The sequence below is a fragment of the Eurosta solidaginis genome, chromosome 3 (assembly GCF_040869045.1).
Source record: "Eurosta solidaginis isolate ZX-2024a chromosome 3, ASM4086904v1, whole genome shotgun sequence".
In the NCBI taxonomy this organism is placed as follows: domain Eukaryota; kingdom Metazoa; phylum Arthropoda; class Insecta; order Diptera; family Tephritidae; genus Eurosta; species Eurosta solidaginis.
Window position 1 is genome coordinate 202,670,752 of NC_090321.1, and position 27,664 is coordinate 202,698,415.

The following is a 27,664-nucleotide window of genomic DNA, read 5'->3' on the forward strand; positions in this document are numbered from 1 at the left end:
TGATCTCTGATTTAAATCTGATAAGAAATCAATGGGAAAACATTTTATGCGAATGCAAAACAGACGCAACTGGATTGGGAAGCTCACCAAAGTTTCCTGACGTTCGAAAAAGGAATAGTAAAATACATTTTTATGAATGTGAAGAGAACGAGACAATCAACGACGATCACGAGACTGATTCCAAAAACAACACCTTTTTGGTGATAGTTGATTCGGTTATTGCACGATTTGCTATCATGAAAAATTTGAAGAACACTTTTTCTTTTTTGTGGCAATTTGGATCCATGAAGGAGGTTTCAATACGAGAAAATGCCGTTCAATTTGTCAGCAAATACAATTCAGACATGTCCGAGAGTTTAGGAGATGAAAGTGGATCATTAAAGCATATTTACTCAGCAAATTTTAACGAAAATCTGTCACCATTTGAATTGTTGAATGTTATCAGCTACAATTTTTCCTAACATTTGTGTTGCTCTACGTATTTTTTACACGATACCTGTTACGGTAGCTAGTGCTGAACACTCCTTCAGTGTTCTTGGAAGGATAAAGAACTTCCATTGATCGTGTTCAACTCAAGAACGCCTTACAGGACTTGGCATGCTCTGTATTGAAGCACCAACAACGAGACAGCATATAAATATGTAAAACACGATAATTTGGTTTTGAGAATTTGTTCATTTTAGTTTAGTGGCCTGTATTTGTTTGCCCCCTGGCCCGGATTTTCTCTCGGCGGCCCTGGGTGTAACCGAACATTATATACTCAGTGTGAGCTTCAATTGTACATTTAATTTCAGATAAAATACTTTTCTACATAACACGTGGCACCGCCCGTTAAAAAAAAATGTCTTCCCATTTCCTCTTACAATAAAACTTTATAAGTGAAATATCATTGATTTAAAACTATTTTTTGCTAAGTTATAGCTTATTATTCTAGTCTACGACCATTTTAAGCTTGTTTTATATCTAATTTTCCGTGGCCTTTAACCGATCCCGTCCATTGTTCCCAGAAATATTTTCTGCTATAAGGAAAATATGTGTACCCAATTTTGTTACGATATGTCAATTTTTCTTCGAGTTATGGCTCCCGAAACATAGAAAATTGCTTAATCATAAAATGGGCGGTGCCACACCCATTTTCAAAAATTTTAGTGTTTTCCAATTTAATGTTATAACTCAATTTAGAAAGTAAAATTCTATTGATACAAAGCTCTTTTCGCTAAGATATAGCTTATTATTTTTGTCTACGACCCTTTTAAAAATCTTTTATATAAAAGTGGGCGTGGTCTTCAACCCATCTCGTCCATTTTTTCTAGAAATATTTCCTGCTATAGGGAAAGTTTGCGTACCCAATTTTATTACGATCCGTTAATTTTTCTTCGAGTTATGTCTCCCGAAACATAGAAAATAGCTTAGTCATAAAAGGGGAGGTGCCACTCCCATTTTTTTTAATTTGCAGTTTTTCCTTTTTATTGTTATAAATCCACTTGGGAAGTGAAATTCCATTGATATAAAGCTCTTTTTTGCAAAGATATAGCTTATTTTGGCGGCCACCGTGGTGTGATGGTAGCGTGCTCCGCCTGCCACACCGTATGCCCTGGGTTCGCACTCCGGGCAAAGCAACATAAAAATTTTTGAAATAAATTTTTCTAAGCATGTCGCCCCTCGGCAGTGTTTGGCAAGCGCTCCGTGTGTATTCCTGCCATGAAAAGCTCTCAGTGAAAACTCATCTGCTTTGCAGATGCCGTTCGTAGTCGGCATAAAACTTGTAGGTCCCGTCCGGCCAATTTGTAGGGAAAATCAAGAGGAGCACGACGCAAATTGGAAAAGAAGCTCGGCCTTAGATCTCTTCGGAGGTTATCGTGCCTTACATTTATTTTTTATTTTTATAGCTTATTTTATTCGTCCACGACCCTTTTAAAAATCTTTTATATACAAGTGGGCGTGGTCCTTAACCGATTTGGTTAATTTTTCTTCAAAGCATTCCTTATAGTAAAAGCAATCTATCTGCAGAATTTTGTCACGATAGGTATACCGATTTTTGATTTATGATTGATAATATTTGCAAAATGGAATTTATCACAAGTGGGCGGTGCCACGCCCATTAAAAAAATTTTTTTTTAAATTTTTATCAAGAATTTCAATATCAGTCCTGTCAAATTTCAACATTCTAGGTGTATTATTTACTAAATAAACAGGTTTTTTGTGTTTGTCAAAATGTTATATATATAAAAAGAGGGCGTGGTTATCATCCAATTTCGCTCATTTTCAATACCTATCTATTCTGGATCAAGATAAGCTCGTGTACCAAATTTGGTGAAGATATCTCAATATTTAATCAAGTTATCGTGTTAAGGGCGGACGGACGGACGGACATGGCTCAATCAATTTTTTTTCGATACTGATGATTTTGATAAATGGAAGTCTATATCTATCTCGATTTTTATACCTGTATAACCAACCGTTATCCAATCAAAGTTAATATACTCTGTGTGCAAAGCACGCTGAGTATAAAAAAAAATATTCCAAAGGAAAAATAGAAAAATTAATTACTTGATAAAACAACATAAACAAAAACTCAAAAAAAGTTGACCGACTTTATTGGCGATTAAATGGTCTCCACATCACTTCGATATCATAACCACAAGTTTTCACTGAAAGCCTTTGCTAGACCCAGCTCTGCTTACCGTATATGAATTCAGCGAAATTTTCGGAAAATAGGCATAGCATCGATCACATACTTTAAAATAAGTAGCTACGTAAAAATAAGGAGTAATTACAAAGTGTTTCTATTGGAACCCGCCTATGGAAGCAGAGGTAGAGGGCGGCCCCACTCCGCTGGACGGACCAGGTGAAAACGATTTAAACTTCCTTGGTGTGACCAATTGGCGCCGGTTGACAGAAAAAAGAAGCGATTGGCGCGCCTTGTTGGACGGCCATAACCGTTTACGTGTTTACGCAATCAACATTTTTTGAAAACTTTGATCAAAAAATATGATTAAAAACGATTCAATTTGAAAGTATTTTTAATTCATTATTATTTTCTTCGGGAGAAAAATGTTATCAAAATGTGATTTTTCTTGAATAATATACTATGATTCATGTTATCATTGAAATATTGTGCTTTGTTTTTGTTTTTTTTTTTTTTTTTTTTTTGTTAAATAACATTCTATTGTGTTTTACAGCAATTTTTTTGTTTTCATTATGAAGTTTTCAACTAACTTGAGCTTTTCCAGAGTAATCAACTTCTTATTTTTTTATCGGCTCACTATCGACGTATTACAAAGGTATGTGCCAGCGATTTAATATTGAAGTTGTATCGTTATCTGTTTCATAACAAACCGATGAGTCGTGGATGTCAAATCGATAATTTGCCGATAACAAACTGATAAAACTCCGATAAAAATCGAAAAATTTCAATATCGAATCGTAACTTTTAGAAACAAACCGCTAACTTTTTGATAAAAAATTGGTAGCTTTTCAATAAAAAATCGGATCACACCACGACAACTCCGATAACTTTGCGATGGCAAAGTCCATAACTTTTTAGTAACAAATCTATAACTTTTCGATGCATCCATAATTTTTCAATAATACACTGATAATATGTTTGTGGCTTTTTGGTTAAAGTTTTAACTTTTCGATAAAGTTCTATAGCAGATTTGCTGATACTCAAACAACTTTTCGGTAGCAAATCGACAACTTATTATTAACATATCAGTAACCTTTCGATAAATCCATAATTTTTCGATAATATGTCGATATCCTTTTGGTAACAGATCAGTGAATTTGCGATAACAAATCAATAGCATGCGGATAATAAATTGTGACACTCCTATAACAAATTGATAACTTTTGATGACTTTTGCAATTTTTTAAAAAATGTTCAACACTCTAATAACAAATTGATAAGTCGTCGATAAGGAATGGATATAAAGCCCATAGGCCATCGATAACAAATCGATATTTCATCGACAACAAATAATCTGGCGCGGTTAATCCCCGAGGAGACATATCGGTAACTTTTCGATAAATCCATTATTTTTCGATAACATACCGATAAACTTTTGATTACAGATGAGTAAATCTGTGATAACAAATCAATAAAATGCGATAGTAAATTTGTGACACTCCGATGACAAATTGATAACTTTTAATGACCTTTGCAATTCTTTAAAAAATATCCAACACTTCGATAACAAATTGATAACTCGTCGATAAGGAATGGGTAAAAAGCTCATAACCCATCCATAACAAACCCATACCTCATCGATAGCAAACCCTTTGGCGCGGTTTATCTCGGAGCAGATTTATACTGACCTTCTCCTCAAACTTGAGCCATGCTCCTTTTTGATTTTTTGTGAAAAATAGCGGAGCGGAACGCACTTGTTTTATGCCGTCTCCCAACAGCAGCTGCGAAGCAAATGCAGTTTTACCGGGAAGCATTCCTTGGAAGAAATACATTCGGAGTGTTTGCCAAACCACTGCTGAGGGGCGTAGCCGTGAAAAAAAACTTTTTTTCTATATGAAATACTTTTTCTAAATTCTTGTATGTCGCTTTACCCGCAGCAAGTAATATAGGTTCCAGAAAGCTCCTAATATTTGCTAGTTTATAACATAGGCCTTGGTTTCTGATAGGGGTTTTGAGTTTAGTCGTTGAGTAAAATTTTGGAAACACTATATATATGATGCCTTCACGGGCCAGCCAGTTCAACCTCACCTAAACTCCCGGGAGGTAAGCCCAGAATCTTCGGCGTGGAGCACACTATCACTACACTACGGCGGGCCTAGGAGGTGGATATTTTCCCCGCTGCACAACCTTTCTATAGCTTTGAACTAAATTAAAGTCACCAGTGTAGATAAAGTTCTTTTATTGACAATATTTCGGTAAATATTATAGTTTAGATCTATTTCCGAAAATATATATGTTGATCTTTATAGGATTTTATCCCGTTGATATCCTTTTTAAATTTTATCAAATGAATTTTAAACATAAAGTCTTAAAACTCAAACTGTCAATTTTTGAAACTCGAGAAAAAATCTAGCTACTAGCGAACCAGTTCTTATTTGATGTTTAGCTATAGTTTTTAACAACATATTTTTATCTTTGCATAGTTAAATATTTATCTATAGGAAAGTTTACATCGAGACAATGCTGAAACGGTATGGATATATTTTCCAGCTCGGATCAGTTTCACATTGATTCCTTAAAAATCCAAAAAAAACTTTCCCAAAATAATACCAAACTGATCAAAATCTCATACCGTAGCTCATCGGATTTGATCTCCCAAATATTCACGAAACTGTCACGGCAATACTCTGCTTTTACCAAGACAAGCTTTCACTATCACAGAGGATTTTTACTATCCCTAAAGGTTTTGTGATTAGTGTAATGTTTAATGCAGTGGTTTAAGTGCATTATGCCCAACTCTGTTGAAACATGTCACTGTAAAAAAAAACTAAGGCCCATAATCATAGTCAAGTTAGAATAGAGTTTTATCGATTTAAACACGATTCTAAATTAAATATCTTTTCAAGTCTGTTATAGTCCACTTAAACACTATTTTATCTCTAAAAAAGTATTTTAAATTTAAAATGACATTAAACCGATTTTAATTTTTTAAAATGGTTTTAAGTTGGTGGTCTGCTGTCAAAAGTTGCGATAAATTAAACAATTTGCTATTTAAACGCGATGAACTAAATGGAAGTGAAAAAAGGCTTCCCCGACAAGCAATTATACGTCAGTAACTAATTTATTATACCTAGAATGCGTATTAAAATATGTTTGTGACGAAAATTACACAATTTTAAAATGTGCCATGGTTACTTGGCTCCACATATGCGAAATCTTTAATTAAGACTATTCCGCATTCATAGATATTTGTGAGTTTTGATATTTTAATATCTTTTGAGGAAAAGTAGCATCCTATACTGATTTTGGCATTAAATTTAGAAATAAATATTCAATGAAATGAATTATTTACCACAGGCGTCAATTTTAAAAAACACATGTCAAAAATTTTTGGGAGAGGTGTCAAATGACGCGTTTTAATTTCGGAAGCAATAATCCGAAGGCGGCAAAGTAATACTTTTACTCTGTCAAGATATTTTTGCAAAAAAAAAAGTTTAAGACTTTCATATGGTTAATGTAATTTTGGTGATATTGTTGTGTACAAAAAAGAATTAACTAAAAAGGCGTTTTGCGCTGATACAATTTTCTCCAGTTTCGCAGTCGTTTGAGGGTAATTATTCGGGTTTTTGTGAATATCTATTAATAAAAGAACAATTTCTTATTTCCGACTTTTAATTATTGAATTACGTTACAGAATTCTTGAATTCAATTCTGCTGGCATTTCCTTTTGTGTCTTCTATTCCACTTAACATTTGCCAATTCCTCTTAAAAGAAAGCGTGAAATAAAACGCGGAATACAACAAGAATTAATAACAACAAGTAAGGAAAGCTAAGTTCGGGTGTAACCGAACATTACATACTCAGTTGAGAGCTATGGAGACAAAATAAGGAAAATAACCATGTAGGAAAATGAACCTAGGGTAACCCTGGAATGTGGTTGTATGACATGTGTATCAAATGGAAGGTATTAAAGAGTATTTTAAGAGAGAGTAGGCCATAGTTCTATGGATGGACGCCATTTAGGGATATCGCCATAAAGGTGGACCAGGGCTGACTCTAGAATGTGTTACGATATGGGTATCAAATGAAAGGTGATAATGAGTATTTTAAAAGGGAATGGGCTTTAGTTCTATAGGTGCACGCCTTTTCGAGAAATCGCCATAAAGGTGGACCAGGGGTGACTCTAGAATATGTTTGTACGATATGGGTATCAAATGAAAGCTGTTAATGAGTATTTTGAAAAGGAGTGATCCTTAGTTCCATAGGTGGACGCCTTTTCGAGATATCGCCATAAAGGTGGACCAGGGGTGTCTCTAGTTGTACGATATGGGAATCAAATGAAAGGTGTTACTGAGCATTTTAAGAGGGAGTGGGCATTAGGTCTATAGGTGGACGCCTTTTCGAAATGTCGCCATTAGGGTGGGCCAGGGGTGACTCTAGAATGTGTTTGTATGATATGGGTATCAAATGAAAGATGGTAATGAGTATTTTAAAAGGGAGTAATCCTTAGTTCTATAGGTGGACGCCTTTTCGAGATATCGCCATAAAGGTGGACCAAGGGTGACTCTAGAATGTTTGTACGATATGGGTATCAAACGAAAGGTGTTACTGAGCATTTTAAGAGGGAGTGGGCATGAGGTCTATAGGTGGACGCCTTTTCGAAATGTCGCCATTAGGGTGGGCCAGGGGTGACTCTAGAATGTGTTTGTATGATATGGGTATCAAATGAAAGATGGTAATGAGTATTTTAAAAGGGAGTAATCCTTAGTTCTATAGGTGGACGACTTTTCGAGATATCGCCATAAAGGTGGACCAAGGGTGACTCTAGAATGTTTGTACGATATGGGTATCAAACGAAAGGTGCTACTGAGCATTTTAAGAGGGAGTGGGCATTAGGTCTATAGGTGGACGCCTTTTCGAGATATCGCCATTAGGGTGGGCCAGGGGTGACTCTAGAATGTTTGTACGATATGGGTATCAAACGAAAGGTGTTACTGAGCATTTTAAGAGGGAGTGGGCATTAGGTCTATAGGTGGACGCCTTTTCGAGATATCGCCATTAGGGTGGGCCAGGGGTGACTCTAGAATGTATTTGTACGATATGGATATCAAATTAAAAGTATTAGTGAGGGTTTTAAAAGCGACTGGCCCTTAGATGTATATGTGAAGGCGTTCTCGCGATATCGACCAAAATGTGGACCAGGTGATCCAGAAAATCATCTGTCGGGTACTGCTAATTTATTTATATATGCAATACCACTAACAGTATTCCTGCCAAGATTCCAATGGCTGTTGATTTCGCCTTGTAGAACTTTTTCATTTTCTTCTACTTAATATGGTAGGTGTCACACCCATTTTACAAAGTTTTTTCCAAAGTTATATTTTGCGTCAATAAACCAATCCAGTTACCATGTTTCATCCCTTTTTTCGTAGTTGGTATAGAATTATGGCATTTTTTTCATTTTTCGTAATTTTCGATATCGATAAAGTGGGCGTGGTTATGGTCGGATTTCGGCCATTTTTTATACCAAGATAAAGTGAGTTCAGATAAGTATGTGGGCTAAGTTTAGTAAAGATATATTGGTTTTTGCTCAAGTTATTGTGTTAACGGCCGAGCGGAAGGACAGACGGTTGACTGTGTATAAAAACTGGGCGTGGCTTCCACCGATTTCGCCCATTTTCACAGAGAACAGTTACCGTCAAAGAATCTATGCTTCTACCAAATTTGAGAGGGATTGGTAAATTTTTGTTCGAATTATAGCATTAAAACTATTCTAGACAAACTAAATGAAAATGGGCGGAGCCACGCCCATTTTGAAATTTTCTCTTATTTTTGTATTTTGTTACATCATATCATTACTGGAGTTGAATTTTGACTTAATTTACTTATATACAGTAAAGATATTAAATTTTTTGTTAAAATTTGAATTTAAAAAAATTTTTTTTTAAAAAGTGGGCGTGTTCTTCATCCAATTTTGCTAATTTTTATTTAGCACATATATAAGAATAGTAGTAACGTTCCTGCAAAATTTCATCATGATATCTTCAACGACTGCCAAATTACAGCTTGCAAAACTTTTAAATTACCTTCTTGTAAAAGTGGGCGGTGCCACGCCCATTGTCCAAAATCTTACTAATTTTTTATTCTGCGTCATAAGGTCAACCCATCTACCAAGTTTCATCGCTTTAACCACCTTTGGAAATGAATTATCGCATTTTTTCGGTTTTTCGAAATATTCGATATCGAAAAAGTGGGCGTGGTTATAGTCCGATATCGTTCATTTTAAATAGCGATCTGAGATGAGTGCTCAGGAACCTACATACCAAATTTCATCAAGATACCTCAAAATTTACTCAAGTTATCGTGTTAACGGACGGACGGACGGACGGACGGACGGACGGACATGGCTCAATCAAAATTTTTTTCGATCCTGATTATTTTGATATATGGAAGTCTATATCTATCTCGATTCCTTTATATATGTACAACCAACCGTTATCCAATCAAACTTAATATACTCTGTGAGCTCTGCTCAACTGAGTATAAAAATTTTAAGAATTGCTTGACACGGGCGCTATTGTACTATTTCCCTCCTTTTTCACCCTCTTAGTCTATGTCATGATCGACTTAAGTTCAATGATTTTGTGAAAGGGATTAACACTTTGCAGGTCCATGAACGTACAATGGCTCAACATTCTAGGTCACATCTTTCCTACGGAAAACTATACTAAACTCCTTTTATTTATGCTGACTTTGCGAAGACAAACCTAAATTTAATTTAACCTGATTATCATTGAATGTCCTGCATACTTACTAGTATCGAGGTTAGACATATCCCTATTCGGTTTCGGGTCTATTAAATCAAACGGCTTTAACGGTTAGGGCCACCTAACATTTAAGGTTTGCATCATTTTGGCCGTCGCATCTGTCTTAATGCACACAACTTTCCTTTACAACATTCCAACAAACTATATAAACTATTCAACATGAATACGAGTGTATGAGTGGATAGCCTTGTTGCTTCCTTTGCTTTAAGGAATCCAAATAAGCTTTAACTACCTATTCGTGTATGTTGCGAGATTTAGAAAATTTCTTAAGAACGAAATTAAGTAAATTTTCTTTAAATAAATATGTCATGTTCAATTAATAGATTGTGCACTCAATTTTAAATTGACGGCTGATAAAAAACAGCGAGTTTTTACAAACGGTTTGCTAATAACTTTTAGATAGAATTGAATGATAATTATCCATCACCGGATTATGCTCAAAACGCATTTTCAGGTACTCCTTTGACAATTTTTGTGGTATTGTAAGAGGTTTTGTCAAGTAAAAAATTACCATTTTTTATACTCAGTTGAGCAGAGCTCACAGAGCATATTAACTTTGATTGGATAACGGTTGGTTGTACAGGTATAAAGAAATCGAGATAGGTATAGACTTCCATATATCAAAATCATCAGTATCGAAAAAAATTCGATTGAGCCATGTCCGTCCGTCTGTCCGTCCGTTAACACGATAACTTGAGTAAATTTTGAGGTATCTTGATGAAATTTGGCATGTAGGTTCCTGGGCACTCATCTCAGATCGCTATTTAAAACGAATGATATCGGACAATAACCACGCCCACTTTTTCGATATCGAAAATTTCGAAAAATTGAAAAAGTGCGATAATTCATTACCAAATACGGATTAAGCGATGAAACTTGGTAGGTGAGTTAAACTTATGACACAGAATAGAAAAATAGTAAAATTTGGACAATGGGCGTGGCACCGCCCACTTTTAAAAGAAGGTAATTTAGAAGTTTTGCAAGCTGTAATTTGGCAGTCGTTGAAGATATCATGATGAAATTTGGCAGGAACGTTACTCTTATTACTATATGTCTGCTTAATAAAAATTTGCAAAATCGGAGAACGACCACGCCCACTTTAAAAAAAAAATTTTTTTTTCTAATCCAAATTTTAAAAGAAATGTTAATATCTTTACAGTATATAAGTAAATTATGTCAATATTCAACTCCAGTAATGATATGGTGCAACAAAATACAAAAATAAAAGAAAATTTCAAAATGGGCGTAGCTCCGCCCTTTTTCATTTAATTTGTCTAGGATACTTTTAATGCCAAAAGTCGAACAAAAATTTACCGATCCTTTTGAAATTTGGTAGAGGCTTAGATTCTAGGACGATAACTGCTTTCTGTGAAAAAGGGCGAAATAGGTTGAAGCCGCGCCCAGTTTTTATACAAAGTCGACCGTCTGTCCTTCCGCTCGGCCTTTAACACGATAACTTGAGCAAAAATCGATATATCTTTACTAAACTCAGTTCACGTACTTATCTGAACTCACTTTGTATTGGTGTAAAAAATTGCAGAAATCCGACTATGACCACGCCCACTTTTTCGATATCGAAAATTACGAAAACTGAAAAAAATGCCATAATTCTATACCAAATACGAAAAAAGGGATGAAACATGGTAATTGTATTGGTCTATTGACGCAAAATATAACTTTAGAAAAAAACTAGGTAAAATGGGTGTGACACCTACCATATTAAGTAGAAGAAAATGAAAAAGTTTTGCAGGGCGAAATCAAAAGCCCTTGGAACCTTGGAAGGAATACTGTTCGTGGTATTACATATATAAATAAATTAGCGGTACCCGACAGATGATGTTCTGGATCACCCTGGTCCACATTTTGGTCGATATCTCGAAAACGCCTTCACATATACAACTAAGTGCCACTCCCTTTTAAAACCCTCATTTTACCTTTAATTTGATACCCATATCATACAAACACATTATAGAGTCACCCCTGGCCCACCTTTATGGCGATATCTCGAAAAGGCATCCACCTATTGAACTAAAGCCCACTCCCTTTTAAAATACTCATTAACACCTTTCGTTTGATACCCATATCGTAGAAACAAGTTCTAGAGTCACCCCTGCTCCACCTTTATGGCGATATCTCGAAAAGGCGTCCACCTATAGAACTAAGGCCCACGCCCTTTTAAAATACTCATTAACACCTTTCATTTGATACCCATATCGTACAAACAAATTCCAGAGTCATCCCTGGTCCACCTTTATGGCGATATCCCGAAAAGGCGTCCACCCATAGAACTAAGGCCCACTCCCTTTTAAAACACTTATTAACACCTTTCGTTTGATACCCATATTGTACAAACGCATTCTAGAGTCAACCCTGGTCCACTTCTATAACGATATTCTGAAGAGGCGTCCACCTATAGAACTAAGGCCCACTCCCTTTTAAAATACTCATTAACACCTTTCATTTGATACCCATATAGTACAAACAAATTTAGAGTCACCCATTGTCCACCTTTATGGCGATATCCCGAAAAGGCGTCCACATAGAGAACTAAGGCCCACCCCCTCTTAAAATACTCATTAGCGCATTTCATTTGATACTCATATCGTACAAACAAATTCTAGAGTTACCCCTGGCCCATCTTTATGGCGATATCTCGAAGAGGCGTCCATCTATAGAACTTAGGCCCACGCCCTTTTAAAATACTCATTAATACCTTTCATTTGATACACATGTCATACAAACACATTCCAGGGTTACCCTAGGTTCTTTTTACAACATGGTGATTTTCCCTTACTTTGTCTCCACAGCTCTCAACTGAGTATGTAATGTTCGGTTACACCCGAACTTAGCCTTCCTTACTTGTTATACGTGGAGTCAAGTAACCACGGTTATAAGGAACAGCGTGAACTTTTAAAACTTCTAAAAAATTTCTTTATAGCGCCAAACAATACCTTTTTTCATGCGGATACCCTGTCCATGCTTACTTTAGATGAAAACTGTGTTTTATATGTCTATGACAGATCAAAATTTTAAATCCCATTTTTAATTTAGGCAAGATTTTAACTAAAGAGTATTTTAGTCAGCGACTATGATTACGGGCCTTAAGCTGCAGACATTGGTGCTTTATCGGTAACCGTATTGGTAACCTTATAACAGCTGATCCGACCAATCTTATGGGAATCAATGCAATCGATTATTGGAGCCGTTAAGGTCGTAACCATATCGTAGCCAACCAATTGGTTTTTGGTTTATCGTCGTAACGATAAACAGCTGATTACGTTATGGATACGACTACAGCGATACGACATACGGCACCAATGACTCCCGCTTAAGTGTCTAAAACTTATGTATACGATGCCATTTATGTACTGGGTAATTTCTGCATCATAGGTTAATGACCCACAACAATTTTCCTCTTTTGTTGATGATTGCAAGTTCCTATTATCATGTTCGCACAATCCGTTTAGTTTTATTACGATAATATATATTTATACAAACCATACATACCTACACTCGTACATTCTTGGGTGTATCAAATATATGTCGAATATACTCGCCCCACAATTTTGCATAACCTTTTGTAAATGAATGTAGTACGTGCAGCTCATTTTTCTGTAGGCCTTTTCTATTTCCCATTTCCTATGCCATATGTTTATTTTATCATCCACCAAGAGAGCATCTGCAACATCATATAGATGTGCAACCCCCAAGGATATGTAGCTGTTGATGCCGCTAGAAGCACTCTGATGCTCAAATAAATATTTAATTTGATAAGAAAATATTTTTTTATATTCTCGTGATGGTAGTTGCGGAATCTAGAATGTTGTGTGGATAATAATTTCCACATAAGTTTTGTTTCTGCTATATAAGTAGGTAGGAATGTCTGTATGTATGTATATAAGGACATGCCGGCACTACATACATATGCATATTATTTTTGTTGCTGACTTGGTGTTAGGAAATTCGATGATTTCAGCTTTTCTGATTTCCTTTATATAAAAGACATTTTGGAGTTCAACAGCTGTTTCAAGTATGACTCAACCGTAGAGTTTTTCTGCAAATACTGCACTACGCACTTACATACGGAATGAAAATATTTGAAAATACGTAGGTATTTGGGAAAATGCATATTTAATACAAACATATATATAAATATTCGGAGGCTGCTGCGACATACATAGTTCGTATGATATCGCCTTTTATGATAATCAAATTTTAGGAATCTTTCTTTGCATTCGCCCCTCGACAACATTGTAGTCGTCCTACATTAAAGTACATCTAAACTTTTCAGCCAAAAAAAAAAAAAAGAGTAGGTACTGAAGTTTACATTGTGAATAAGAACAAGTAAGGAAGGTTAAGTTCGAGTGTAACCGAACATTACATACTCAGTTGAGAGCTATGGTGACAACATAAGGGAAAATAACCATGTAGGAAAATGAACCGAGGGAAACCCTGGAATGTGTTTGTATGACATGTGTATCAAATGAAAGGCATTAAAGAGTATTTTATGAGGGAGTGGGCCATAGTTCTATAGGTGGACGCCATTTAGGGATATAGCCATAAAGGTGGATCAGGGTTGACTTTAGAATGCGTTTGTACGATATGGGTATCAAATTAAAGGTATTAATGAGGGTTTTAAAAGGGAGTGGTGGTTGTTGTATAGGTGGTCGCATTTTCGAAATATCGCCATAAAGGTGGACCAGGGGTGACTCTAGAATTTGTTTGTACAATATGGGTATCAAAAGGAAGGTGTTAATGAGTATTTTAAAAGGGAGTAATCCTTAGTTACATAGGTGGACGCCGTTTCGAGATATCGCCATAAAGGTGGGCCAGGGGTGACTCTAGAATTCGTTTGTGCAATATGGGTATTAAACGAAAGGAGTTAATGAGTATTTTAAAAGGGAGTGGGCCTTAGTTCTATAGGTGGACTCCTTTTCGAGGTATCGCAATAAAGGTGGACCAGGGGTGACTCTAGACTTTGTTAGTACGATATGGGTATCAAATGAAAGGTGTTAATGAGTATTTTTAAAAGGGAATGGGCCTTCGCTCTATAGGTGTTCGCCTTTTCGAGATATCGCCATAAAGGTGGACCAGGGGTGACTTTAGAATACGTTTGTACGATATGGGTATCAAATGAAAGGTGTTAATGAGTATTTTAAAAGGGAGTGGGCCTTAGTTCTATAGGTGGACGCCGTTTCGAAATATCGCCATAAAGGTGGACCAGGGATGACTCTAGAATTTGTTCGTACGATATGGGTATCAAACGAAAGGAGTTAATGAGTATTTTAAAAGGGAGTGGGCTTTAGTTCCATAGGTGGACGCCTTTTCTAGATATCGCCATAAAGGTGGACCAGGGGTGACTCTAGAATGAGTTTGTACGATATGGGTATCAAATTAAAGGTATTAATGAGAGTTTTAAAAGGGAGTGGTGGTAGTTGTATATGTGAAGGCGTTTTCCAGATATCGACCAAAATGTGGACCTGGGTGACCCAGAACATCATCTGTTGGATACCGTTAATTTATTTATATATGTAATACCTGCCAAGATTTTAAGGGTTTTTTATTTCGCCCCGCAGAACTTTTTCATTTTCTTCTACTTAATATGGTAGGTGTCACAACCCTTTTATAAAGTTTTTTCTAAAGTTATATTTCGCTTCAATAAAACAATCCAATTACCTTACCATGTTTCATCCCTTTTTTCGTATTTGGTATAGAATTATGGCATTTTTTTCATTTTTCGTAATTTTCGATATCGAAAAAGTGGGCGTGGTCATAATGGGATTTCGTTCATTTTTCATACCAAGATAAAGTGAGTTAAAGTAAGCACGTGAACTAAGTTCATTAAAGATATGTCGATTTTAGCTCAAGTTATCGTGTTAACGGCCATGCGGAAGGACAGACGGACGACTGTGTATAAAAACTGGGCGTGGCATCAACCGATTTCGTCATAAAATCTATGCCCCTACCAAATTTCAAAAGGATTGGTTAATTTTTGTTCGACTTATGGCGTTAAAAGTATCCTAGACAAATTAAATGAAAAAGGGCGGAGCCACACCCATTTTGAAATTTTCTTTTATTTTTGTATTTTGTTGCACTATATCATTATTGGAGTTGAATGTTGACATAATTTACTTATATACTGTAAAGATATTAAATTTTTTGTTAAAATTTTACTTTAAAAAATTTCCTTCTCCGATTTTGCTAATTTTTATTAAGCGTACATATAGTAATAGGAGTAACGTTCCTGCCAAATTTCATCATGATATCTTCAACGACTGCCAAATTACAGCTTGCAAAAATTTTAAATTACATTCTTTTAAAAGTGGGCGGTGCCACGCCCATTGTCCAAAATTTTACTAATTTTCTATTCTGCGTCATAAGTTCAACTCATCTACCAAGTTTCGTTGCTTTATCTCTCTTTTGTAATGAATTATCGCAATTTTTCGGTTTTTCGAAATGTTCGATATCGAAAAAGTGGGCGTGGTTATAGTCCGATATCGTTCATTTTAAATAGCGATCTGAGATGAGTGCTCAGGAACCTACATACCAAATTTCATCAAAAAAAATGTAAGGCGCGATAACCTCCGAAGAGATCTAAGGCCGAGCTTCTCTTCCAATTTGTGTCGTGCTCCTCTTGATTTTTCCCTACAAATTGGCCGGACGGGACCTACATGTTTTATGCCGACTCCGAACGGCATCTGCAAGGCAGATGAGTTTTCACTGAGAGCTTTTCATGGCAGAAATACAATCGGAGCGCTTGCCAGACACTGCCGAGGGGCGACCCCGCTTAGAAAAATTTTCTTCTAATTGAAAAATCTTATTTCTAAAATTTTGATGTTGCTTTGCCCGGGAGTTGAACCCAGGGCATACGGTGTGATAGGCGGAGCACGCTACCATCACACCACGGTGGCCGCCAAATTTCATCAAGATACCTCAAAATTTACTCAAGTTATCGTGTTAACGGACGGACGGACGGACGGACGGACATGGCTCAATCAAATTTTTTTTCGATCCTGATTATTTTGATATATGGAAGTCTATATCTATCTCGATTCCTTTATATATGTACAACCAACCGTTATCCAATCAAACTTAATATACTCTGTGAGCTCTGCTCAACTGAGTATAAAAATGACTTGCAAACTCTCTTTATAGGGACTGGTGTTATGTACGAACTGCTTTCTTGATGCAGAACTGTTGTCTATCTTGGTACTGTCTAGATTTTTCTTATTTGGTGCCGACAAAAAGTTTAACAGGGCCGCTTATAGTTTATTACTGCTTTGTTGTTACAGAGCACCGTTGTGGTAGAGGTTCGCTTGCAGAAACCATACGAACAAAAAGTACTCGTGAAATACGTTGTGTAAACATGTAGGTACATATATGTCAAGGTATAATCAAAACAGCTGTCGCTTTGTTCGTCCTGATGTCACGTTGTTTAAATTTTTCCAAATTATTAAATATGTCAAGAAAATTAATGTTATTTAATTGCTTCATAAACAAACCTATGAGTAAACAAATCGATAGCATGCTGATATGAAATCGATAACTGTAACAAATTGACAAGTTTTTGCCAACAAATCGATAACTTGTTAATAACAAATTGGTAAAAATCGATAATACGCATACAAAAATTTGGCAAACACTCCGATATCATATCTATAACTTTACGATTATTAATCGTTAGCATATCGATCAAAAATGTAAAACTTTTTCATAAAAAACCTTTTCATTTCAAACGATAAATTTTTGGGAATTATTCGATAGCTTTTCGATAACAAATCAAAAAAACGCTTTAATCAAATTGGTAACACTCCCATAACCAATCGGTAACTTTGCGATAACAAATCGATTACTTTTTGATAATATATCGAAAATATTTCGGAAAATATAAGGTGCAATTTGCTCAAATTTAATCGTTCCCGGGATGTGCGGGCCTATACATTGATGTTGCCTTTTGTCGAAACGTACCACACATAAATCCGGCAAAGGACTATTAACTTGGATTACACTCTCAAAACCCTTCGGATAGTGTCTTTATCGCTACAACCACTACAACAAAAAAAAGTGTTGTGAACCAACTGAACAGCTGCCATCGAACCTAACCTAACTCTAGGCCCTTTACAGGGAACCTTGTCCGTAAACAATTATGCAAATATTTTTTATAGTGGAGCCTGTCTAGGCTCTGGCTAGAGTTATCTATATATTAGCCGTTTTTTTTGCATGTGTATATATGTATCTACATTTGCCACTTAAAAAACGCTCACCGATAACTGCACATGTAACAGAAAACATTTGGCAGCACTGCCCCGCAAATGTCAAAACAACTTATATTTCCTCTGTTGTCTTCTCGTTTGTTAATTCGGGATGGTAAAACATTAAAATAAAAGTTAAAAAAAAAAACTACTTATTGATACTTGGAAGTACTAGCTTTATAAACGCCTATTTAATAAGTGTAGATAAATTTGTGTACTTAGGTTAGGTTAGGTGGTAGCTTCTCTGGTAATGGAAGCTCACTTGAAGCGCATGAAAGTCTTTTGTGATACCGCATAAAATTCCGATAGGTACAAAGAGAATCGTTGCATAGCAACGACATAGTTTCGAATGGGACCAATCTCAAACTTGGATAAACCCTCTGGAGATCCAAGTTATTCAAATACTTTCAATCATCAAGAGACTCGATGATTACATCACATCTACCTCCATACAGCTGCAGCATTATGCGGTTTCCAGTATATTGAGAAGTGCCGCATGGATTCCCATTGGACAATGTCCTGTCAAATCCCCAATGAACATTGATAGATGAGCCAGAAGGATCTTGCTAGTTTCCGCCCAACACTTGCTGACCTGACTTGAGGCCATCTATACAAGAGCAGAACACAGATGACCAGTGGAATCCAGAAATCCCTAAAGTCATTTTCATCCAATTGAGTTGTACCGATGCGGGAAAAGAGATGCCCTTGACAGTTGCCCGGAATATTACTATGGCGCGGTACCCCGATAATCCTAATCAAAAAATAATTAACTACAATCCACTCACTATTCCAATCATCAGCTCGCGAGATCACCTCGATTGCACTATAATTGAATTCAAGGCTTTCATAGCCGCTTGGCCATCCGATGTTGAATTGCCTAGCTATAGTAGCGTTGGATAGCATTTCAACCACCGCATCCTTAATCGCCGCAGTTTCCACTTTGAAGATGCAGTAGTGATCAGCCAACCTAAACATATGGCGTACATTTAGTTCTTGACAAAAGCCCCACACCAACGTTTCCGGCCAACTTTGAGCAATCTGTGAACAATTGGTCCCCTGCCCCGAATGAGTTCCCTTTCACCATTTCTTTCTCGGGGGAATGACTGGGATGCAGGTTGCACAGGGAGTAGTTGTCGGCGCACAATAGTTCGTCATGTTGTGAAATAGTGGTACCTGGTATAGAAAATAATAATTTTCTATATAATTTAGAATAATTTTTTAAACTTTTAAAAGAATATTTTTGATGACTCAAATATTTTCATTTTTTGATAATAAAAAAATAACTAATATAATAAGAATAAATTTAAAATAAAACAAGTATATTTAATAATTTGGGAAAAATTTAAACAACGTGACATCAGGACGGACAAGGCGACAGCTGTTTCGATTATACCTTGTAAATCTCTTCAAAGCCTTTTCTCCCGGGAGTGGGAGTCGAACTCGCACCCCTACGATAGTTGAAATGGTTGTAAACGCATTCAGCTACGTCATGCCTGTTGTGAAGTCTTTCCCAATTGCCTTCTTTTTGCATATTTTAATCTTTTACACATTGCATACTTCGTATGCAATTATGTGTTAAAGCTATGCTTGGTACGGCGGTTTTCAAAGAAACTTTGGTTTTTGTTGCTGTTTTCGTTCTATTTATAGAACTACAACGATTAACCAATTTTGTCTGTTTGTATGATTTTTAATAATCGGGGATTGCCCATATTGCTTTTTTAAATGTATGAAAACATTTTTTATTTGAAGCAATTTTTTTAATTTTATAATTTATTTAATAATTTGGGAAAAATTTAAACAACGTGACATCAGGACGGACAAGGCGACAGCTGTTTCGATTATACCTTGTAAATCTCTTCAAAGCCTTTTCTCCCGGGAGTGGGAGTCGAACTCGCACCCCTACGATAGTTGAAATGGTTGTAAACGCATTCAGCTACGTCATGCCTGTTGTGAAGTCTTTCCCAATTGCCTTCTTTTTGCATATTTTAATCTTTTACACATTGCATACTTCGTATGCAATTATGTGTTAAAGCTATGCTTGGTACGGCGGTTTTCAAAGAAACTTTGGTTTTTGTTGCTGTTTTCGTTCTATTTATAGAACTACAACGATTAACCAATTTTGTCTGTTTGTATGATTTTTAATAATCGGGGATTGCCCATATTGCTTTTTTAAATGTATGAAAACATTTTTTATTTGAAGCAATTTTATTATTATAATTTCTTTGAAAACCGCCGTACCAAGCATAGCTTTAACACATAATTGCATACGAAGTATGCAATGTGTAAAAGATTAAAATATGCAAAAAGAAGGCAATTGGGAAAGACTTCACAACAGGCATGACGTAGCTGAATGCGTTTACAACCATTTCAACTATCGTAGGGGTGCGAGTTCGACTCCCACTCCCGGGAGAAAAGGCTTTGAAGAGATTTACAAGGTATAATCGAAACAGCTGTCGCCTTGTCCGTCCTGATGTCACGTTGTTTAAATTTTTCCCAAATTATTAAATAAATTATAAAATTAAAAAAATTGCTTCAAATAAAAAATGTTTTCATACATTTAAAAAAGCAATATGGGCAATCCCCGATTATTAAAAATCATACAAATAAAACAAGTATATTTGTTATGAGTAGATAACTCTACACCTGGTAACAAGACTAGAATGCCTGAAGTCCGAAAGCCCACAGCGCATATCACGAAGCTTGCCCAGCGACCGGTCCGCGGCAACTTTTCCTGCAATATCAGTTGTGCACTTGGCAGTCCTTACAAAGTTTGAGTGCAGATGTATATGCACATAAAAAAAATAAAGCTAATATGTATAAATGTTTCCAGATTATATTCTAGCCGGAAATATGTTTAAGCTAAGCATGAAAATAATTTAATAATTGAAGTCCCTTTAAATTATTTGATTAGTAGTCAGAAAACACATTAGCCCAATATTTTATTAAATGTTTAGGAAAAAAATTAAACAACTGGATATCAGGACGGTTACGGCGACAGCATTATACATACCTTGTGAACCTCTTCAAAATATTTTCTCCAGGGAGTGGGATTTGAACTCGCGCTCCTTCCAATATTACTAAAGAGAAACCATAAATTTTACCAAATCTACAAACAGGATAATTTTATGAAAGACCAATTCAATGAAAAGTGATTTAGTTTGTTGCGTGTGTCGATAAGTTAGCATTGATATCTGTAAATTTCAATTTGAGTTAATGTGCCGTGCAGGATATCTATTAGTCACACATCATAACGTTTTATTGTGTTGTATAACAAAAGCTAACGAATTATACACAAATACTTCTCCTTCTTCGAAAAACAACAAATATACATAAATGCAATGCATTAATTAAACGACATTGAATATCTATCTACATACATAAGTAACTAAATACGACTCCCACTTGAAGCTTATTAGAGCTTATCGAAACAAGCCAGCTTACTTAGCAGGCAATGGAAAACATATGTACATACCTATTTGTGGAATAAATACATAAATAAGTAAAACTAAGAAAAATGTTCATAAATAATTCGGACAATATCAAATGAACTTCCTAGACAGGAGAAAACATTTTGTACTTTGGTTACGTCAAAAAAACAAACTTTCACCTTTTGGCAACATAAAATCGTTTATTGAAGTCCAGCCAAAAAGACGAGCCTTACCAACCCTCTTTAGTACAACAAAAAGGCAAGCAGATATATAAAACAGACGGTCTTATAACAGTCGCATTTAGTAAATATATACTCGTACATATACACATATACGTAAAAATAGCAGAAAATGTGCATAAATACAAGTACAACAAGTAAAGTTCAATTGAAAAAGGAAATTATATACCCAGGTGTAAGTTTAATAAAAACAAGTAAGGGTGTCTAAGTTTGAGTGTAACCGAATATTATATACTCAGCGTGAGTCTCAATTGTACAGTTCATTTCAGATAAATTCCCTTTTCGAATTTTTTACGAAGAATATATTTTGTTTGATGCTCTAGTAATGTTGTGTAATGCTTGAGGGGAATAGGAGCGTGGCACCGCCCATTCAAAAAAAGAAAAAAATGTGGGCCGATTTCCTCTTACAATAAAACTTAGTAAGTGAAATATTACTGATACCAAACTATTTTTGCTAAGATATAGCTTGTTATTCTAGTCTACAACCCTTTTAAACTTCTTTTGTATATAAAGGTGGGAGTGTGCTTTAACCGTTCCATTTTTTCTAGATATATTTCCTGCTATGAGGAACATATGTACACCCAATCTTATTACGATCCGTTTATTTTTCTTCGAGTTATGGCTTCCAAAATATAGAAAATTGCCTGGTCAAAAAAGGTGCCACCACCATTTTCAAAATTTGAATTTTTCGATTTTTTCTTTTCATAATTCCACTTGAGAAATGAAGCACCATTGATATGAATTTCCTTTTTGCAATAATGTAGCTTGTTTTATTCATCCACGAAACTTTTAAAAATATTTTATATAAAACTAGACGTGGTTCTTAAGCGCTTTCGTAAATTTTTCTTCCAAGTATTTTTAATAGTAAAGGCAACCTCTTTGTTAAATTTTGTTATGATAAGTTTAAGAGTTTTGGTATGATTTGATCGGGGATTGCCCGTATTGCTTTTTTGTTTTTTTTTTTTAATATATGAAAACATTTATTTGAAGCGATTTTTAATTTTATAATTTATTTAATAATTTGAGAAAAATTTAAACAACTTAACATCAGGACGGACAAGGCGACAGCTGTTTCGGTTATACCTTGTAAATCTCTTCTCTTAAGAGTTTTTGGTTTATGATTAAGAATATTTGTAAAATTGATTTTATCACAAGTGGGCGGTGCCATGCCCATTTTCACAAAGTTTATAAAATTTTTGTCAAATTTCAAAATTCTCAGTTTTGGTATTTACTTAATAATCTGCTTTTTTGTGTTTTCCAAAATGTTATATATGTAAAAGGCAGGCTTGGTTATTGTCCGATTTCGCTCATTTTCAATACATTCAATTCTGGGTGCAGGTTAGCCCGTATACCGAATTTGGTGAAGATATCTCAGTATTTGCTCAAGTTATAAATAACATATAAATAACGTGTATCCAATCACTACTCACCTTTGTTTAGTAATGACGCTGTCGGAATGCATGAAGATTCCGATCAGCACAGCTCAACATATAATGGGAGGTTGAAAGGGGCGTGTTTCTAATCCTCCCTGTTCCAACTTTTGTTTAGCCTTATTTCCGTTACTTATTTATTTATTAATTTATTATTATTACGGTTATCCAATCAAGGTTAATATACTCTGTGTGCAAAGCACGCTGAGTATAAAAAAATCTGTTTAACCTTAAAGCTATAATCTTTATATAAAACTATAACCGATACACATTTTGATCAAACCCCACCATCCGGTGGCATCTCCAGGTTCGAATTACGTTCAATTTTCGCGGAAAAGCTCTGACTCATTTACAGACTTTAGAAGCAAAGTACCAGATACTTTTTAACTCATGAATCATCACTGGCACATGCCACTGTTTAGTATCATTAAACACCGTCCAATTTTGCCTAGCAGTGACTTTCAATCACATTTAGCACTATCTAGTACCGAAAAAATTAACGTAGTTAGTCGGATTTCTCTTTAAAATGGAAGAAAAGAACCTCTGTTCAAGACGAGAAAAAATGATTACCTTCCCTGCTTTTTACATAGTTTGGTATTAACTCACTGAATGACGAAAAAGCGACATCTATTTTTTGAAATGTTGGTTCATTAAAAGTAGTGTGTCAAAACTGAAAACGCGAACTTAAACAAATCAAATGGCTCATAAATTAATACAGACATTTATCTGAATATATCTGGCACAAATCGATGCTCTTAACTTGCTCCGCATCATTACGATTGGATGACAAGGAATATCTCCGAAAGCTTTTAAGGTGTCGTACTAAAATCTACCGATTACTTAAAAATCGTCGAACCTTTTGTTTTCTGAAGTAAAGCGAGCATATCTGGTTCATATATCCTATTTCTCAGGGCTTAAATTAAATTTAAAAGTGGCTACAAGTATTACGTCTACTACAAGAACGGTCAACGGAAGCAGCTTTTGACTTCATTGTACAACAAAAATTGGGTTCTTAATTCATTAAATTTTTGCCCTGCATGCCTCTATAGACATTAAAAAGCGTTTAGCCAAGCCATGTTTTGTGTTACCGAGAGAGCCCTAATAAGACAAGGAGTCACGAAGACTGAAGGTGAATCATCGCAGCGAAGCGGAATAGGATCACAATCCTACTTCGGAACTTTTTCAGAATAATTTTGGATTGGACTAAAATAGATTTCAGCAAAGTTTAAGGACTACTTCGGTATTGCTTTGAGAACCATGAGAGGGATATAATGGAACCATTCGGGATTGTTATCAAGTTATTTTGCTATTGGGGATAATTTTAGATCGGTTTTGAGAACATTTAGAGTTCATTGCGGAACTCTCTTCGGCTCATTTTATGACGTTTTCACGAAAGGTTGCTAGTTGTGGTACTGTGCAAGGATTATTTCGGAATTGGTTCGAAATTGTTTTTGGGATTTACTTTTAGGATTATATCAAAACCGATTCGTGATTGGCTCAGGACTGTTGTTTCCTTCTGAAATTTTCTTTTGATGTGTTTCGACATAAAACAACAATAACAAGTAAGGAAGGCTAAGTTCGGATGTAACCGAACATTACATACTCAGCTGAGAGCTTTGGAGACAAAATAAGGGAAAAGCGCCTTTTAACAAAACGAACCTAGGGTAACCCTGGCATGTGTTTGTATGACGTGGGTTTCAAATGGAAGGTATTAAAGAGTATTTTAAAAGGAAGTGGGCCATAGTTCTATAGGTGGACGCCTCTTCGAGATATCGCCATAACGGTGAACCAGGGGTGACTCTAGAATGTGTTTGTACGATATGGGTATCAAATGAAAGGTGTTAATAACTACTTTAAAAGGGAGTGGGACTTAATTCTATAGGTTATATGTATATTAAATATATATTAGTTCTATAGGTGGACGCCTTTTCGCGATATCGCCATAAATGTGGACCAGGGGTGACTCTAGAATGTATTTGTACGATATGGATATCAAATTAAAGGTGTTAGTGAGGGTTCTAAAAGGGAGTGGCCCTTGGTTTTTTTTTCTCAGATGTTGTGGCAGCGCACTGCCCTAAAGTGGCTCCATGAAACCAGGCTAATCCTGTTTTGGTTTTTTTTTTTAATTCATACATACTTTTTTTTTGGTTTTTTTGTATCCTAATTCTTATTTGTGTGTTATTTATAAATTTTTTGCTACCGAGTCTGTAAGAGGCAGTGGCTTTTTAAGCGCCGAGATCTAAAACCGCTCAGCTACAGAAAAAGTCATCAGTTGAGAAATATAGATTCACACAATACAATAGATTAAAAGTATAAATATAATTTTTTAATTATTAAGAAAAGATAGAACCGTCTTTCTTATGGCAAAGAGCGAGTCCGAAACATCAATTATTCTCGAGTGAGAGTTATAATATTCACACAAACATAGAAGAGGTTCGTGTAGTTGGAAATTGCTTCTGCATTGTTTAAGAATTATTTTATAATGCCTTGAAACTCGGCATGGAACATTCGAGTTTACTTCATTCAAAAGAGATGGGCTTGAAATCTATCCATTTAAAAGTCTAGCCATAAATAATGCACCTAGCATTTCTCTACGACTTGCAAGCGTAAGAAGATTTATTAGTTTTAATCGATCAGTGTAAGGAGGAAGATTATACGGAGAGTCCCATTGAAGATTTCTCAAGGCGAAAAGTAAAAACTTTTTTTGAATTGATTCTAGTCTATCCACATGAACTTGATAACGCGAATTCCAAATTATCGACCCATATTCTTGTATTGAGTATGTGAACTAAGTAGGTATAAGCCACATACTATAAGATATTCCTATTATGTTACATCTTTAAAATTACCGCACCTGTATAATATTACCAATGTATTATTAGTGTGCAGTTCGACAGTTCGATAACTTTAGTACACCAATTGTAAGACATAGACTTCCGTTTTGAACAATCTAGTTGTGCACATACGCCAAGTGGAAATTAAATTAAATCTTTAAATATCAAATCATTTGTTTTATTGCATGATACATGGTGTCAGAAGTGGGCCAAAACACATCAAGCTTTATACTTTTATAATAAAATTACCATTGATAATTGCCATAATGGCTGAAAAGCGACTACCGCCTGAATTGGACTGCAGTAATCTCGCTAAAGACTGGCCCACATGGAAAGGAACTTTTTGCATGTACATACATGCCAATGGAAAACTAAAAGAAAAAGAAGACGTCAAAATTGCAAAATTGTTATGGCTTGTAGGACCGACAGCAGTGGAAATGTATAACACGCTGTTCCCAAAGGATGGGTCAACTGAGCAATTGCTTGGCATACCTGCAAGTACTAGCAAGGCGGTGAGGGTGCACGGTCATTAGCAAATGTGCTGGATGCTTTTGACAATTACTGCATTCCAAAAAAGAACGTCGCAATGGAATCATTCAAATTTAATACGCTAACGCAAAAAGAAAAACAGCCTTTTCTGAGTTTGAAACGGAACTGCGCACTCAAATACGTTATTGTGAATACAACTGTAGCTGTGGTCAGTCGTTCGGCGATCGTATGTTACGAGACCGAATCATTTTGGGTATATATGACTAAACACTACAGCTTAAATTGCTATATGGGAGAGATGATCCACTAGAAAAGATAACTGAGAAGTGTAAGGTATACGAAGCTGCAAATTCTCACAAAATGCTATTGGAACAGGGAAATTCCAAAACGATCAACGCAATCGAAGAATCTGTGCATGAAAGCAAAGGAAATAACCTGCCGAGGTTGTGGAAAAAAGGGTCATTTTGTGAAAGTGTGTCGCGGAAAGAAAATCCAGCAATTAACGGATAAGAAGACAACAAACAACGGACAGAGAGCAAATCCCGGATTAAGCAAGCAGCATGAACAGGTACACTCAGTAGGAGATCACTATAATTGGAACGATGAAAGTAAAGCTTGTAATAAAACAAATATATCAACCAGGTTAGTAGGTAATATTCATATTTAGAGAATAAATACCAGTAATAATGGAACATGCAAGTCGACTAAGAAATATTATATACAAAACACCCCAATTTCATTTAAAATAGACTCCGGATCCGATGTCAATTGCATTCCTGTCAAATATCTTTCAAAATTTAAAACTAAATTCATTAACAAATGTAATGATTATCCCTTGTACGATTATAGTGGGAATAAAGTAAAAACTCTTGGCACAGTAATATTAAAATGCACTGATCCTGACTTGAATACGGAACAAGAGGCAGAGTTTGTTGTTGTAGATAATGTGTTTCAAAAAGTAAGAGTGATTTTATTAAGCAATATAGTACTGTTTTCAGTGGATTAGGTAAATTTCCAGGAACTGTTTCAATAACACTAAAGAAGGGGTCTATACCTTGTCTGCATTATAAGAAAAGAATACCATTAAGTTTGTTAGAGCGTTTTAAATGCAAAATTGAGTAGATGGTGGGGAATAAAGTTATCACTCCAGTCAATCACCCTACGGACTGGGTACATAATGTACAGTTAGTGGAAAAGAAAAATGACATTCAAGTGTGTCTGGATCTAAAGCTATTAAATATGTGCATAAAACGAGAGCATTTTCTGATCCCGACTTTCGATGATGTAACTAGTCAATTAGCAAACAAATGTATATTTACTGTAATCAATCTCACCGTTTGGTCGCTATAAGTTCAATCGCGTACCCTTTGGCTTAAATTGTGCGCCAGAAATGTTTCAGAAAGAAATGGTCAAACATTTCGGCGATATTCCCGATATCATAATATACTTTGATGATATGGCAATCGTGGCGGAAACTCTGGATCAGCATGACGAGACTCTCGCAACGGTCTTGAAGCGAGCAATTGACAAAGGTAT

General features: G+C 35.6%; 1 protein-coding gene across 2 annotated transcripts in view; it reads left to right on the plus strand.

The window, feature by feature from the left end:
• stan (Protocadherin-like wing polarity protein stan) overlaps positions 1-27,664 on the plus strand; it is a 299,969-nt gene that overhangs the window by 22,849 nt on the left and 249,456 nt on the right. Inside the window, exon 1 of one of the 2 annotated variants that reach the window (XM_067774727.1) lies at positions 26,745-26,770. The exons of the other annotated variant lie outside the window; for it this stretch is intronic. The gene's annotated coding sequence lies outside the window, so the exon portion shown is untranslated. Of the gene's footprint in view, positions 1-26,744; positions 26,771-27,664 lie in introns of those variants that run through there. 2 annotated transcript variants of the gene reach the window in all.